Raw genomic sequence first — 15,001 nt, 5'->3', positions numbered from 1 at the left:
ACTGCAACAAGAACAATAATGAATTGAAAATGAAGAACTTGCAGATTGAGACTGTGGTTATATGCAAGGGACTGAAATTGGTGTCTGGTGGTATTGCTTGTGACAGAAGTGCGGCTTGAGTTTGTCTGAAAGAATGGGACTGCAAGCAAGAAGTTGTGGTGATGCTATGAGCTGTGGAATGAGATTGATGGTGATTACAGCAAACTGAGATTACAGGGTATATGCAAATGGGGTTGTGCAAGCATTAAGTGAAGCTGGTGATTGAGATGAAATTTGGTGGATTATGTGCTGCCTGTAGGTACTGAAGTTGAGTTTACAAAGTCAGTGAAGCAGAAGTGGCTCAAGGTGGTAGTACAATTTTTATAAGTAGTTGCTGCATCGAATGTGAAGGAAGAATGCAGAGCTGAGGAAGAGCTGGGATGCAAAGAATGGTGTGCTTCCTAGAATGTGCAAGGCTGGTTCTGGTGGAGTTGCAGCTGCAGTGCGGAATGGTGCGTTAGTTGTGTATGAAATAGCAGGGTGTTGGTGGCCTGAATATCAAGAATTGAGCTGCAGGAATAGATGTATGTTAGGAATGATTCTGATTACAATGAAAAGAAGGGAATGAATCAGTTTTGGGTATGGCTGAATTTAGGAGTTATAATTTGCAGGCTGTGGATGATTTTGCAGAGCAGCTGCAATTGGAAGCTCCAGGCAATGGATTGAGGGTTTGAGTTGTAAGATGCCGATGCAGGAAAGTATATAAGAAGCTGTAAGCTGAATGAGTTGTGACTGGCAGGAACCTGGAGCTGTTGAAGGCAAGGAAATGATGCAGTTTGAATGAGTAATGGTGGTGTATGAATGTGCTGATCAGATGGCAAGAGAACAAGAAAGGGGTTGTAGCTGTGAGCAAGGGATTAATGGTGTTGTATCCATGAAAAGGAGAAGAAAGTTAAGAAGAAACAACGGCAGTGTGGAATCTGAAGCTACAGAGTGTTGAGCTGAGATTGCAGCTGCAACTTGCAAGTGGATGGACCAGATGGGCTCAGAGTTGTGGGCTTGATTGTTTGGGCTCTTTCTAAGCAGAAACAATAGTTAGCCTACGTTTGGTTAAGCTTTGGCCGAGACTTGAAAATCCGTGGAACCAGAAAGGACATAAAAGAAGGTCTCCTATTCTATTAGGGAAGAATCTTGGCTTCTACTTTTGTTCTAGGGTTTAGACATGAAATTTTTTTCTTTCTTCTTGTTATGAACTCCATGAACATGAGCTAGAATGTTATTATTGGTTTGAGATTGTAGTCGGATTTTGCAAGCATGCTATTTGATTTATGAATTAGTTTTCTCTCAATATTATCATTTGATTTCTACTGCGTATAATAATTGCATGATTGATGTATTGTAATATGATTGAATGTTTGTTTAGTTAAGTCTAGAATTGATTGAACTCACGTCCATATCCGTAGCTAATTTAGGGTATGTTAGAGCATTGCTCGGTCGAACTCGCATGCGTTGTTATCTCAAGCATGTTTGTCAATGTTAGTGATCAAAACTATAAGTCTTGATTTCTAGTCTACTATAGCTATGTCTCGGAGTAGGATAGTAAGTGTAGTTGAACCGAGTATACCTCGCTTATCTATATCTCGAAATATGTGTTGGTAAACTTCTCGCTTCGACCAAGTTTATCTTTACCTAGTGACGAAAGTCATGATATGTTTCAATCACTTTGAAAATTGCTTTGACGAGAAATCGTGTAACAACTATATAACGTCCTCTAAGAATGTTTCAATGATTGGAATGAGAGTTTTGATTACATAACCAATGGTGGACATAAACATTGTTGTGGAAACACATTTATGTATAAGTCCTATTCCTTGAACCAAAGTTTGCGAACTTTGTTGATCAAGAGAAACCGGAAGAATGGTTTGTTGCCAAGTCCGCGAACCCAGTCCGCGAACTGCCGAACTTCTTATCCCGAGAAATTCTGCTGGAGTTGACAAACTAGTTGCGTGTGTACTAGTCCGTGAACCCAGTCTGCGAACCGGCGGAAAGTCTTTGCCGAGATTTTCTGCTGGAGTTTGTAAACTCTGCCCGGTTGCTTAAGTCCGCGAACCTAGTGTGCGAACTTGAGAAGGTTATATATCTAAAGATGATTTCTGAACTTAAACTTAAAAAGACTAAGGAATGCTATTTGCAAACCGTGGCTATAAAAGTTCATGAACCGATTCGAGTGAATCAAATCATCTTTGCTTCAATTGTGTCTTGTGTAGTTACATAAGATTTCCTTGCAATTGGACAACTCTCTAACTAGTTCAATTGAGTCATTTGAACTAGTTATGGTGAAGAAGAACATGGTTGATATGAAATGCTCATATGGCTAACCTTTTGGTTGACTATTGTTGAACCAACAATGTATACGTTTGGGTACGGTTAACAAACCTAGAAGCGTGCATTTCATTTGTGTATAAAAAACTAAGTTTTCGATCTAACGGTTGAGAAATATTAGATTGAATCTATATTTATTGTTTTGCTACCAAGGCAAAACCCTGATTTGAAAGACTATATAAGGGGACATCTAGCAACTCTGCAAAACTAATCCCCACGCCTTACCTGTGCTACTAGTTTGCGTGCTAGAGTTGGTTCTCCTTTAACCTTTGGTTTTCTTCTTCTAAAACCAGGTTAAACGACATGAAGACTTCATTGGGATTGTGAAACCAGACCGATACTACTCTTATCGTAGTTGTGTGATCTGATCTTGCATATTCTATCGTAAGAGTACAATCATATTGATTGGCTTGAGATTGTTTGATTTCTCCGATAGGCAAGATATAAAAAGTAATCACAAACATCTTCGTCTCATTGTTTGTGATTCCGCAACATCTTGTTTCGCTACCATACGATTAAGATTGTTGTGAGGTGATTGATTAATCTAGGTTGTTCTTCGAGAATATAAGACCAAATTATCAATTGGTTCTTGTTCGCCTTGATTATTTTCAAAAGACGGAACAAAAACTTTAGGGTTTTTCTGTGGGAGACAGATTTATCCTTTGATAGACTTATCCGTGTGAGATGGATTTTTTTATTGTCAAAGCCTGCGATTTTGGGTCGTAGAAACTCTTAGTTGTGGGGTGAGATCATCTAACGGAATCAAGTGCGCAGTATCCTGCTGGGATCAGAGGCGTAGGGAGTACAATTGTACCTTGGATCAGTGGGAGACTGATTGGGGTTCAACTATAGTCCAGTCCGAAGTTAGCTTGGAGTAGGCTAGTGTCTGTAGCGGCTTAATACAGTGTGTATTCAATCTGGACTAGGTCTCGGGGTTTTTCTGCGTTTGCGGTTTCCTCATTAACAAAATTTCTGGTGTCTGTGTTATTTCAGTTTCCGCATTATATTGATTTATCTTTATAATTGAAATAATACAGGTTGTGCGTTGAGATCATCAATAGGTATAATCCAACCTTTGGTTGTTGATTGTCATTGATTGATCCTTGGACATTGGTCTTTGGTACCGTCCAAGTTATTCCTTGTGTTTGATTAAAGACTCGTTGATTTCTATTAGGTTGAGTAAATCAAAACAAGAGAGATATATTAACTCCTTGAGATACTTTTACCTAGATTGAGTCTGACTGTCTGGATGATTCTCTAGAAAGTGTTTTGGAGTTAGTTCATACAACTTGCTAAGCGAAATATTGGGTGGTGGTGTTAGACCCCCCGTTTTTTTCAATTGGTATCAGATCAGGCAAACCCGTTTAAGACCTTACAAGTCTGTGTTTGTAGCGATCTGACTATATGGACCATAAAGTCTCAATTGACGCTTCACCAGGTTTATAAACCAAACGTAGAAAAATGTCTGATAAACTGGTTACTCTTCAAAATGGGTTAGATGAAAAAATCCGGATCAACTCTGGTCTTGTTGCATAAATTGCAATTCTTAAGGATTTGATATCCAGTAATTGTCCTTTGGTGAATCTGAGAAACTACAGATGTTCCTCTTCAAAGAATAATCCCAATTCAGATAGTAATCAACGACCTGATGTTGAGAAAACTGATATGACTAGGAACCAATCAGACAAATATCAAAGTTTTGGCCCGCGTTGTGTCATGATTCTTCCAATCGTCTTCAACAAGTTTGTATGACGTTTCAAAGGAGTCTGAATATTGCAAGTATTCTTTGTAAGAAAACTAAACAACTTTTTGATACTCGGAAAGGACATACAAAACTATCAGGAAACTCTAAACAGAGAAGTACTAATAGTATGGGTACCTTTGCTTTAAGATCTACATCTCCGTTTCAATGGTTTCTTGATAGTGGATGCAGTAGACATATGACAGGCGATCTCACATGGTTTGTTTTCCCTATTGACTATGAAGGAGGTCCTGTAACGTTTGGAGATGGAAGTTGTTGCTATATCAACAAGAAGGGAACTATCAAACTACTCGGTGTTCCAGAAATCCATGATGTAGTATACGTAAAAGGTATGACTGCTAATCTTCTTTCTATTAGTCAAATTTGCGACAAAGGCCATCGAGTTGTCTTCAATGCAAATGGATGTGACATTGTAGACAAAACTGGGAAAGTAATTTTTCAAGAAACTCGTGGTAAAAACAACTGTTATCTACTTGATACTCAGTTCAGCAACCGTTGAATTTGACTAAGGTGGAATCTGCACATCTTTGGCATGAGCATTTTGGTCACATCAATTATCGCCTTCTAACTAAGATCGTTAACAAAGAACTTGTTATAGGGATTCCCAAAATCAATCCAAAGATTGAAGGTGTATGTGGTGCCTGTCAAAAGGGTAAGCAAACAAAAGTCTACCACATATCATCTCGAGACATTCTCACTAAATCTCCACTTAATTTAATTCATATGGACCTCTTCGGACCTATTCAACAACCCATTGTTGCTGGTAAGAAGTATGCTTTAGTTATGGTAGATGATTACACCAGATTCACTTGGGTTGCATTTCTATCTCATAAGAATGAAACTCTTGGTGAATTCAAGATTATTGTTAAAAGAATCCAGAACGAACAAGGTCGCAAACTAAAGAAAATTATAAGCGATCGTGGAACTGAATTAAGACACCAAGGTATTTGAATTCTGTGACGAACTGGGAATCATTCAACAATACTCTCCACCTATTACTCCTCAAGCTAATGGAGTTGCGGAAAGAAATAATAGGAATATTCAGGAAATGGCTAGGGTAATGCTCCATAATAAAAACTTACCATTAAGATTTTGGGGAAAAGTTGTTTTTACAGCATGCTATTTGATCAACCGTGTGTATTTACGGTCTAAAACCCTTAACAATCCTTATGAGTTGTGGTATAAAAGGATACCCAACCTACACTATCTCAGGGTGTTTGGAAGTAAGTGTTATATTCTGAAAGATCGAGAACAGAAAGGGAAATTCGACAACAAAAGTGATGAAGGTATCTTTCTTGTCTATGCTTCTGATAGTCGTGGTTTTCGAGTTTTTAACCTCATAACTCAAGTCATGATGGAATCTGCTAATGTCATCATTGACGACATTAGTAACTTTCGTCGTGAAAATCCTCTTGCTGAATTGCCTCCAACCGAGACAATTGAGAAAGTCAAAGAAATTCCAGAATCAGTTGAAGTTATCCCAACTGTTACTGATCCTGACATTTCTAGTGACAAGGAGAAGAGCACTAATCAAGGCATTCCTGATGAACAAGAACGTGTCCCTCCATGACATCTCTGGGTTCAAAGGAATCATGATCCCAACAGTATTATTGGAGGAAGAGATTCTACAGCCAAAACAAGAGGGCAACTTCAAAATATGTGCAATTTTGGTTGTTATCTTTCGCACGTAGAACCAAGGAATATTGATGAAGATCTGAACGATCCCTTTTGGGTGAATGCAATGCATGAAGAGTTACATCAATTCCAAAGACAAGATGTGTGGGAACTTGTACCTTGTCCCTCCAATATTAACATTTTTGGTACCAAATGGATATTTAAAAATAAGTCTGATGAATTTGGCACTATTGTCAGAAACAAAGCTAGACTTGTTGCTCAAGGATATTCACAGATATAAAGGATTGATTTTGACGAGACCTTTGCTCTTGTGGCACGCCTTGAGTCCATTCGTCTCTTTCTAGCTCATGCTTGTCTTCTTAAGGTTAATCCATTAAGGTCGCTCTTGTTGTTCTTTCGGGAATGACATCAAATGGGGGAGAGTTCATTTGAACTTGTGCTTAATGGTCATATCTTGAGGGGTGCGCGGCTGTGGAATTTTAGAGGGGTTATCTCTTATCTTTAAACTCCTTGATGAATGTTGTTAGCTTCGGCTATATGATTGCATCTAAATAAGATGATATGTGTTTCTTTCTCTCAATCATGAAATGTCTCTTACGGAAATTTCATTATGATCCCGTTCTTGTACCTTTGCCAATTTTATTGACAAAAAGGCGGAGAATTAATATGTAGTTCACACTACAAATACATGTGGTTTTCAGATCATTGTGTAAGGGGGAGTGGTTTCCATGTGAGATGGAGTATTGACTAAGGGGGAGTGATATATATCACCATATTATTATTGTTGAAGTTGTGATACAATTGGACTTTGACACTGTGTAATAATGCTATGAAATTGTATAACAATGATCAAGACCGATGCTTTCTCATTGTTATAGCTGTGGATCTTCAACAACGATGGTGCTAAACTTACAACCTTTGGGATCATTGGAGTACTTGGAAGAGACGAAGATTTCGAGGAATGTTGAAGATTAGACATGTGGAATAGGAGCTATTAAAGTTTCATTGTCTTTTTTGTATTCCATATGTATTGATAGTTTTGTCACTAAAATTGACAAAGGGGGAGATTGTTAGAGCATTGCTCGGTCGAAATCGCATGCGTTGCTATCTCAAGCATGTTTGTCAATGTTAGTGATCAAAACTATAAGTCTTGATTTCTAGTCTAATATAGATATGTCTCGGACTAGGATAGTAAGTGTAGTTGAGCTCAAGGACTCCATGGCGATTCATCATACAAGACAGAGATCTACTCAAGGAACCGGTGGAACTTCTCGACAAAAAGGTATGTGGAGACTTTAACTTATCTGTCACTCAAAAGTCTATATATTCTATCTCCTACTCTTTGAGACAAAAAGTCGTATGCTATATATATATAGCCTATGATTATACACATTTGGTATTTCGAGCCAAGTATACCTCGCTTATCTATATATCGAAATATGTGTTGGTAAGCTTCTCGCTTTGACCAAGTTTATCTTTACCTAGTGACGAAAGTCATGATATGTTTCAATCACTTTGAAAATTGCTTTGACGAGAAATCGTGTAACAACTGTATAACGTCCTCTAAGAATGTTTCAATGATTGGAATGAGAGTTTAGATTACATAAACAATGGTGGACATAAACAATATTGTGGAAACACATTTATGTATAAGTCCTATTCCTTGAACCAAAGTTTGCGAACTTTGTTGATCAAGAGAAACCGGAAGAATGGTTTGTTTCCAAGTCCGCAAACCCAGTCCGCGAACTGCCGAACTTCTCATCCCGAGAAATTCTGCTGGAGTTGACAAACTAGTTGCGTGTGTACTAGTCCGTGAACCCAGTCCGCGAACCGGCGGAAAGTCTTTGCCGAGATTTTCTGCTGGAGTTTGTAAACTCTGCCCGGTTGCTTAAGTCCACGAACCTAGTGTGCGAACTTGAGAAGGTTATATATCTAAAGATGATTTCTGAACTTAAACTTAAAAAAACTAAGGAATGCTATTTGCAAATCGTGGCTATAAAAGTTCATGAACTGATTCGAGTGAATCAAATCATCTTTGCTTCAATTGTGTCTTGTGTAGTTACATAAGATTTCCTTGCAATTGAACAACTCTCTAACTAGTTCAATTGAGTCATTTGAACTAGTTATGGTGAAGAAGAACATGGTTGATATGGAATGCTCATATGCTAACCTTTTGGTTGACTATTGTTGAACCAACAATGTACACGTTTGGGTACGGTAACAAACCTAGAAGCATGCATTTCATTTGTGTACAACAAGCTAAGTTTTCGATCTAACGGTTAGGAAATATTAGCTTGAATCTAAATCAGGTTTTCATCTAACGGTGAATATTGATTGCTTTGCTACCAAGGCAAAACCCTGATTTGAAAGACTATATAAGGGGACATCTATCAACCCTGCAAAACTAATCCCCACACCTTATGTGTGAAACTAGTTTGCGTGCTAGAGTCGGTTCTCCTTTAACCTTTGGTTTTCTTCTTCTAAAACCAGGTTAAACGACTTGAAGACTTCATTGGAATTGTGAAGCCAGACCAATACTACTTTTATCGTAGTTGTGTGATCTGATCTTGCATCTTCTATCATAAGAGTACAATCATATTGATTGGATTGAGATTGTTTGATTTCTCCGATAGGCAAGATATAAAAAGTAATCACAAACATCTTCGTCTCATTGTTTGTGATTCCGCAACATCTTGTTTCGCTACCATACGATTAAGATTGTTGTGAGGTGATTGATTAATCTAGGCTGTTCTTCGAGAATATAAGACCGGATTATCAATTGGTTCTTGTTGGCCTTGATTATTATCAAAAGACGGAACAAAAACTTTAGGGTTTTTATGTGGGAGACAGATTGATCCTTTGATTGACTTATCTGTGTGAGAAAGATTTGTTTATTGTCAAAGCCTGTGATTTTGGGTCGTAACAACTCTTAGTTGTGGGTGTGATCAGCTAAGGGAATCAAATGCGCAGTATCCTGCTGGGATCAGAGGCGTAGGGAGTACAACTGTACCTTGGATCAGTGGGAGACTGATTGGGTTCAACTATAGTCCAGTCCGAAGTTAGCTTGGAGTAGGCTAGTGTCTGTAGCGGCTTAATACAATGTGTATTCAATCTGGACTAGGTCCCGGGGTTTTTCTGCATTTATGGTTTCCTTGTTAACAAAATTTCCGGTGTCTGTATTATTTCAGTTTCCGCATTATATTGATTTATCTTTATAATTGAAAAATACAGGTTGTGCGTTGAGATCATCAATAGGTATAATCCAACTTTTGGTTGTTGATTGTCATTGATTGATCCTTGGACATTGGTCTTTGGTACCGTCCAAGTTATTCATTGTGTTTGATTAAAGACTCGCTGATTTCTATTAGCTTGAGTAAATCAAAACAAGAGAGAGATATTAACTCCTTGAGATACTTTTACCTAGATTGAGTCTTACTTACTAGTTGATTCTTTAGAAAGTGTTTCGGAGTTAGTTCATACAGATAGCTAAGCGAAATATTGGGTGGTGTTGTTAGACCCCCGTTTTTTCAGGGTTCATCATCGTGCGATAACCTTGAATATGAGTAGCATGATATGATTACGGTTTGTAGTGATACACTCTTGTAATCATATGTAGAAATTGACTTTTGTTCGAATTGTCTTGCGCAATGTATGACAATTGCATTGATTAGCCTATTTCTGAAACTTAGTGCTCCTAGGAATTGAACTTAATTAGCGCAAGGCGTTAGTTTATTCTTTAGGTAGAATTCACATACACAGCTCTAATGTGTGTGTTGATGAAATTAGGAAATTTACGGAGTATTCTTGCAATAAGGTATTCTAGGGCTTTTGTTGATAGCGAGATTAAATACGAATTCTAATCATACATTAAATACTTGTTTACAATTGAAGATGAAACCTTTACCCAATATTTCACATCTTTGATTTGCGTGTTTACTTTTTATTGTTTTACTTTTATTTTAGTTTATAAAAATCAGAAAACCCCCCTTGTTACTTATAAGATACTGAAACAAATTGACAATCCAAGTCCTCTCTGTGGGAACGATTTTTTCTTTCCCTTGCTTCATTATATATTTTGAGTAGTAAGAAAGTGTAATTATTTTTGACGCCTACGACAGCGATCACCTTTATGCATTACGTTACGGGACTATTGTACCGTACTATGACCGGTCCGGCAAGTAAGCGTAATGATTGCGTGTTACAGTGTTGCAGGCAAAGTCAGTACTCCGCCGTAATGGCGCAATGCAAAGCCATAATAGCGCAATGCAAAGCCATAATAGCGATATAACGTATAGACTGTCAAGCACTAAGATAGTGGCACCCTGCAGGGCCAGTGAAGCACAAAGGTGGCGCTACATTGTAAAGATATTTGTCTAAGTAATGAAGCTTCATTGAGGGATTGGAAAGACATGGCCAAAGTTGACAGATGCAATATGCGATGTTGGCATTTATGCATATCCGTCGAATTGAGTTGGCCCAAACTCAAGGATGATGCAAGAGTGAAGAATAGGCCAGGAGTTGGTCTATGGCATTAGTTCAAGGCTGGCCAAGACTTGGAGAATGCATATGCAACAATGGCGGTTCCAAACGCGCCATTGGTATCAATTGCTCAAGCAAAAGGAATGCAAGTGATGCATATGAAGTATGAAGTTGAACTAAGCAAGGCAAGACTCAATTGGCATGGTATTTGGATTTTGGCATTCAAATAAGCTAAGTGCAAGTTGAGTAAAGCGCAACCATTGCCGAACATTGGCAGGGCCAAGTTGCGAAGTGCAATGATTGTCGGGTTTGAGTTCAAGCTGTCAGTTTCGAGTGTGTGTGCATCACATGCATGCCAAAGTGAAAGAGCAAGTTGGAGACGGTTATAAATGAGCTTTGTAACTGAGTTTGGCATGTCCTAACCGTCCAAGACAAGTGTGGCACAATTCTGCAAGCCAACACTAAAGTTGGCAGTTAAAAAGTAAGGCTGGCGGTTAGGGGAACTGCCTATGGACAGATGGATGTTCATAGGCGTGCAACTATGTTGCATACGGATTGGCCCTGGTTCTTGGCATTATAAATAGCCGGAGAACCCTTGTGAATGAGTGTTGTTCAATTGGAGAAGAACCACTGATTTATTAGAGAGAGATAGGCATTCACCAAGAGGGTGAATGGCCTATTTTGGTCCATGAGATGGACTGTTTTGTATAATCTTCCTTAATGCAATAAAATGGGTTTGTTGCAGTACTCTTTGTGTTCATTTTGTTGCTGATTTATGTGAGAATTGTTCAAGTACATGGAAAAACCTCTTATGCTTATGGGGGCATGAAGAGTTAGATAGAAAGAAGAAAAGACTTACGTTGTGCAAAGCCTTATGAATGAAGGCAGATGCGTACTTTGATGCAAGTATGCAAGGATGAGTGATTGTGGCTGAAGATAAACCACTGAACCACAATCATTGCCGGTCATGTACCATGAAAATTTTAGGCGATTAAATGGGCATGTGACAACAGGTATCAGAGTTATGTTTGGGGACACAATTGCTGATTTTTCTCTCTTTTACTCAAGTTAATGTCATTTATTTGTCAAATTCAGTGAAGAATTGATTAGGTTTCACTAGTATGGAGACTAGATGAAGTTGGTCTTGTGTATAAAGATCAATTGGAATGAACTTTGAATCTTGAAGTAGCAACAAGCCATGAAAGTTTATGACAAAGGTGTCAAAATTCTTGCCCAAAGTGTTAGACGAACGTGCAATAGTCATTGAAAACCGGGTTTTAAAGTGATTGCATGACAAAACTAAGGAGTATGCTGACTTCTATGGTGGAAGTCAGGTGTTTAAGTCCATGTTTCTCACAAGTATGCCGAAGATTATGGATTTGGAATGCATATATTCGTAGTGTTATCAGTAGCAAGTACATTACGAGTTGTAATGGGAATTTTGCGTAAATTCCTGAACTCAAAGATGTTGTTGGCCTTTGCAGTGGCAAAGAAGATGAAGAACATGTCTATGCGATACATTGAAGGTGTTTTCATCGTAGCCAGTTGATGGAAGATTACAATTATCTCTCTCGAATGCATGTACCTTGGTGGTAATGCAAAGTGTGGTTGCGAACCAGCATGTTTGTGTAAATGTGATGCCATAAAAGAAGAATTGGATGGCCAATTCTTATCTAGCATAAAACTTATTGAAAAACTGAAGAAATAAGCGCAAGTTAGGGGAAAACTGATACACCACGGTCTTGCGTTTGCAAAGAGTTCTTTGTTGATGCTAGATGGGAAAAGGAGTGTGTTTGCACCTGGTTTATGAGTGAGATCAATATGCTTGGACAAGGGTGTCCAAAGACCTGCATTTGATCATAACCACAAGCAGATGTTCTTGTCGACTGCAAATCAACAATTGTTGTTACTAAAGTTGATTTTGGAGAGGGAGAAAGACAATAGTAACCAGTTGTTCATGGGAAGTAAAAATGAGTTCTAAGTTTGAAGAAGAATGTGTATTTCTTGCTTCATGGAGCATAAGCAGTGGCGCCTCATTTGAAAGGATTATGGCCTTGTTTGCAACTGTTCAAAGTGTTTATTCGCGGAAGTCATTGAGTGATATGACTTTGCTGAGCTCTATGGTGATGCTCCGAATCACCAAGTTAAGTTCGTTCCAGTTTTGCAAAGGTGCACAAGTTTGCATTAAAATTCGGGTGTTGACTGGCATAGGAAATATGCAACAATAGCATGCACCAAATAGAATTTGGGCATGGCCAAGATGCATGATGCGGTTGGAGATGCAAGTTAGGCGAATTGTAGATGCATGGAAAAAGAAGGACAAAGTAGTTGTGATGCATAAAGATGGCATGTGGCCATTATTGAAGAAATCTTCATGAAAGCTAAAGCAACATGATGGCATCAGTTTGAAGGAGTATTCAACTAATTGTCAATTATATTGTGCTTCGTTACGGGAGTTGCATAAGAACGTTGATAATTGAAAGAGTGCATGTGGCAAAGTGAATTGCTACATTGGGGACAATAGGTGATGTCTCGCTTCCTTTGTTGTTTAGAAGCGAAAATGAAGTCGGTATTGGAAGGCTTGTTAGGTCTTACAAGTTGCAATCAATTGGCGCGAGTATTTGCTCAAGTTTAAGTATACTTTCAGTTTGGGTTGAGTGGACCTTGGTGTTCGGAATTGTCTCTCTATGTAAGGTAGTAGTGAATAAGGGTATTTGAAGTGAAAGATCTTGCATCTCTCGTTCAAAGTAAAGCTAGTTCACATGGAAGATGCTACATAGCATATTAAGCCAAAAAATGCAATAAAGGACGCTGAAAGTGAAAGAAGCAAATAGAGTTGGTGGCATGATCGAGTTTGCTGTTGAAAGTTATGTGGAAGTGCGACGACATATGGCAGCGATAGCATGAAGTAAGGCAGCAAGAATGAAGATGTAAGTCCATCAAGTATATGAGTTAAGAGTAACTCATAGTTTGGAAGAACATGATATTGTTTTTCCGCTACATTAAAGCGTAGCAGTTTGAAAGAACAAGTGATGCCCTGTTAGTTTCAAAGGCGCGTGAAGAGGAGCCATGTACGTGAGACGGTGTGATGCCCCAGGTATCCTAAGTCATGACTATACCAAAGTCATGCATTTAAATCAAGGTGTAGCAACAATGCAAGCAAAGAACAATGAGGTGCTGGTTCTTTGGCATACAACTGGTGCAAAGCTAGGAGGCGTAATTTACAATATGATTTGGAGGCCAAATCTAGTGTAAGTTTTGTTGCATTGATGAAGACAACAAAGGCTATGGGTTGTGGCGCATACCAGAGTGGTATGGAGTCATAGCATGCATACCTTAAGGCATGGCATGATTTGGCGTAGGCGCATATGATTGAATAACACTTAGTCTACAGTAAGGCATGTTGAATTGCAAGAGTGCAATGAATTGAAGGTAGTAAGCTAAGTTATGTATATCAGGGTGATATGTTGGTTGTTTGGCGTGTACACTTAGGCACGGAATGGCCGGAGAAAAGATTTGTGATGCTGATGCAATCAGAGGTGGAAAATTAGCTTAGGGTTTAGCTAAAGGAGAGTACTGCCGAATTTCAGAAGATTTCTGAAAGTGCATGGCAACAGATCGCAAGTGCATTTGGGTATTGATATGCGATTGCAGTGGGAGTTGAAGCGTAGGCCAACGTGACAACAACAATGCAAGTCAGTAGGATCAATGATAAGGTAGTAAGCTAAGTGATGGCATAAAGTACTAGGCAGAGAAGTTTTGGCAAGGTTAAAGGCTGGTGTGGAAATGGAAAACACACTAAACTTGCAAGTATACAAGGTCAAGCTTTATAATATAGGGATAAGAAAGGGATCAGTCCACAGGGAGTAGGAGTGCTTAAAAGAAATTTTCCTAAGCTATCAATGGGTGCAAAGCACTATGGCAGTGAGCAAAGCAAGGTAATGTGGCAGATGCAAATAACTAAAACAGTTAACACAACAAAGCAGTTAACACAAGATGGCAAAACAGCAAGGATTAGATGGCAGATGATATAAAATAACAACAGCAAGGAACCAAGACTGTAAGCCAAGGGCAGGGGTGAGATTGTGCACTGACTTCAGTGCACACAGCTTCAAAATGCAAGAACTAAGCAAAACAGTAAAGGAAAGTAACTAAGCAGTGAATAAAAGCAGAGCTGGAATTGTAAGTGACTGAAGAAAGGAATTGTGGCTAAGCTAATGGCTTAGAATCCACCTTGGTGTCCTAGCCAAACAATGTAGTTCTAGGTTGAAATTAAGACCCTAAGCATACAATTGGAATGGAAAGAAAATCAGCTTGCTCAACTAATGTGCTCCTAGCATTGACTGTCTTTTGACAGTACAATCAATCACAAGCACACAGATGAGCACTAATCTCTCCCATTGCTCAAGAAAAACAAGCATTAAGGCTCTAACCTAGCAATTCATCATCCAACAATGCACTAAGGCTTCATCTGAGCCTTAGCTGCAGTAACTTAGTTCATGAAAAACATGTTAACAGCATCAACATTCATCACATATGCTAATTGAAACAACATTCTCAACATTGAAGATAAAAATCAAAACATCATATAACATTCACTATCAACTGTCATGCAATAACTGAAATTGAAATTGTGAAATAAAACAGAACAAAATGTTTTTCTGGCTAGTCCAGAGATCATCCCCCTCAATTCACAACCCTTAACACCTATTTATAAAAATAAACAAAATCCCCAAAAATCAGGACCACATCAGTCCAATTAGG

The sequence above is a fragment of the Papaver somniferum genome, chromosome 9, assembly GCF_003573695.1.
Source record: "Papaver somniferum cultivar HN1 chromosome 9, ASM357369v1, whole genome shotgun sequence".
Lineage (NCBI taxonomy): Eukaryota > Viridiplantae > Streptophyta > Magnoliopsida > Ranunculales > Papaveraceae > Papaver > Papaver somniferum.
The sequence above is the reverse complement of the archived record's forward strand: the minus strand, read 5'-3'. Positions refer to the sequence as shown.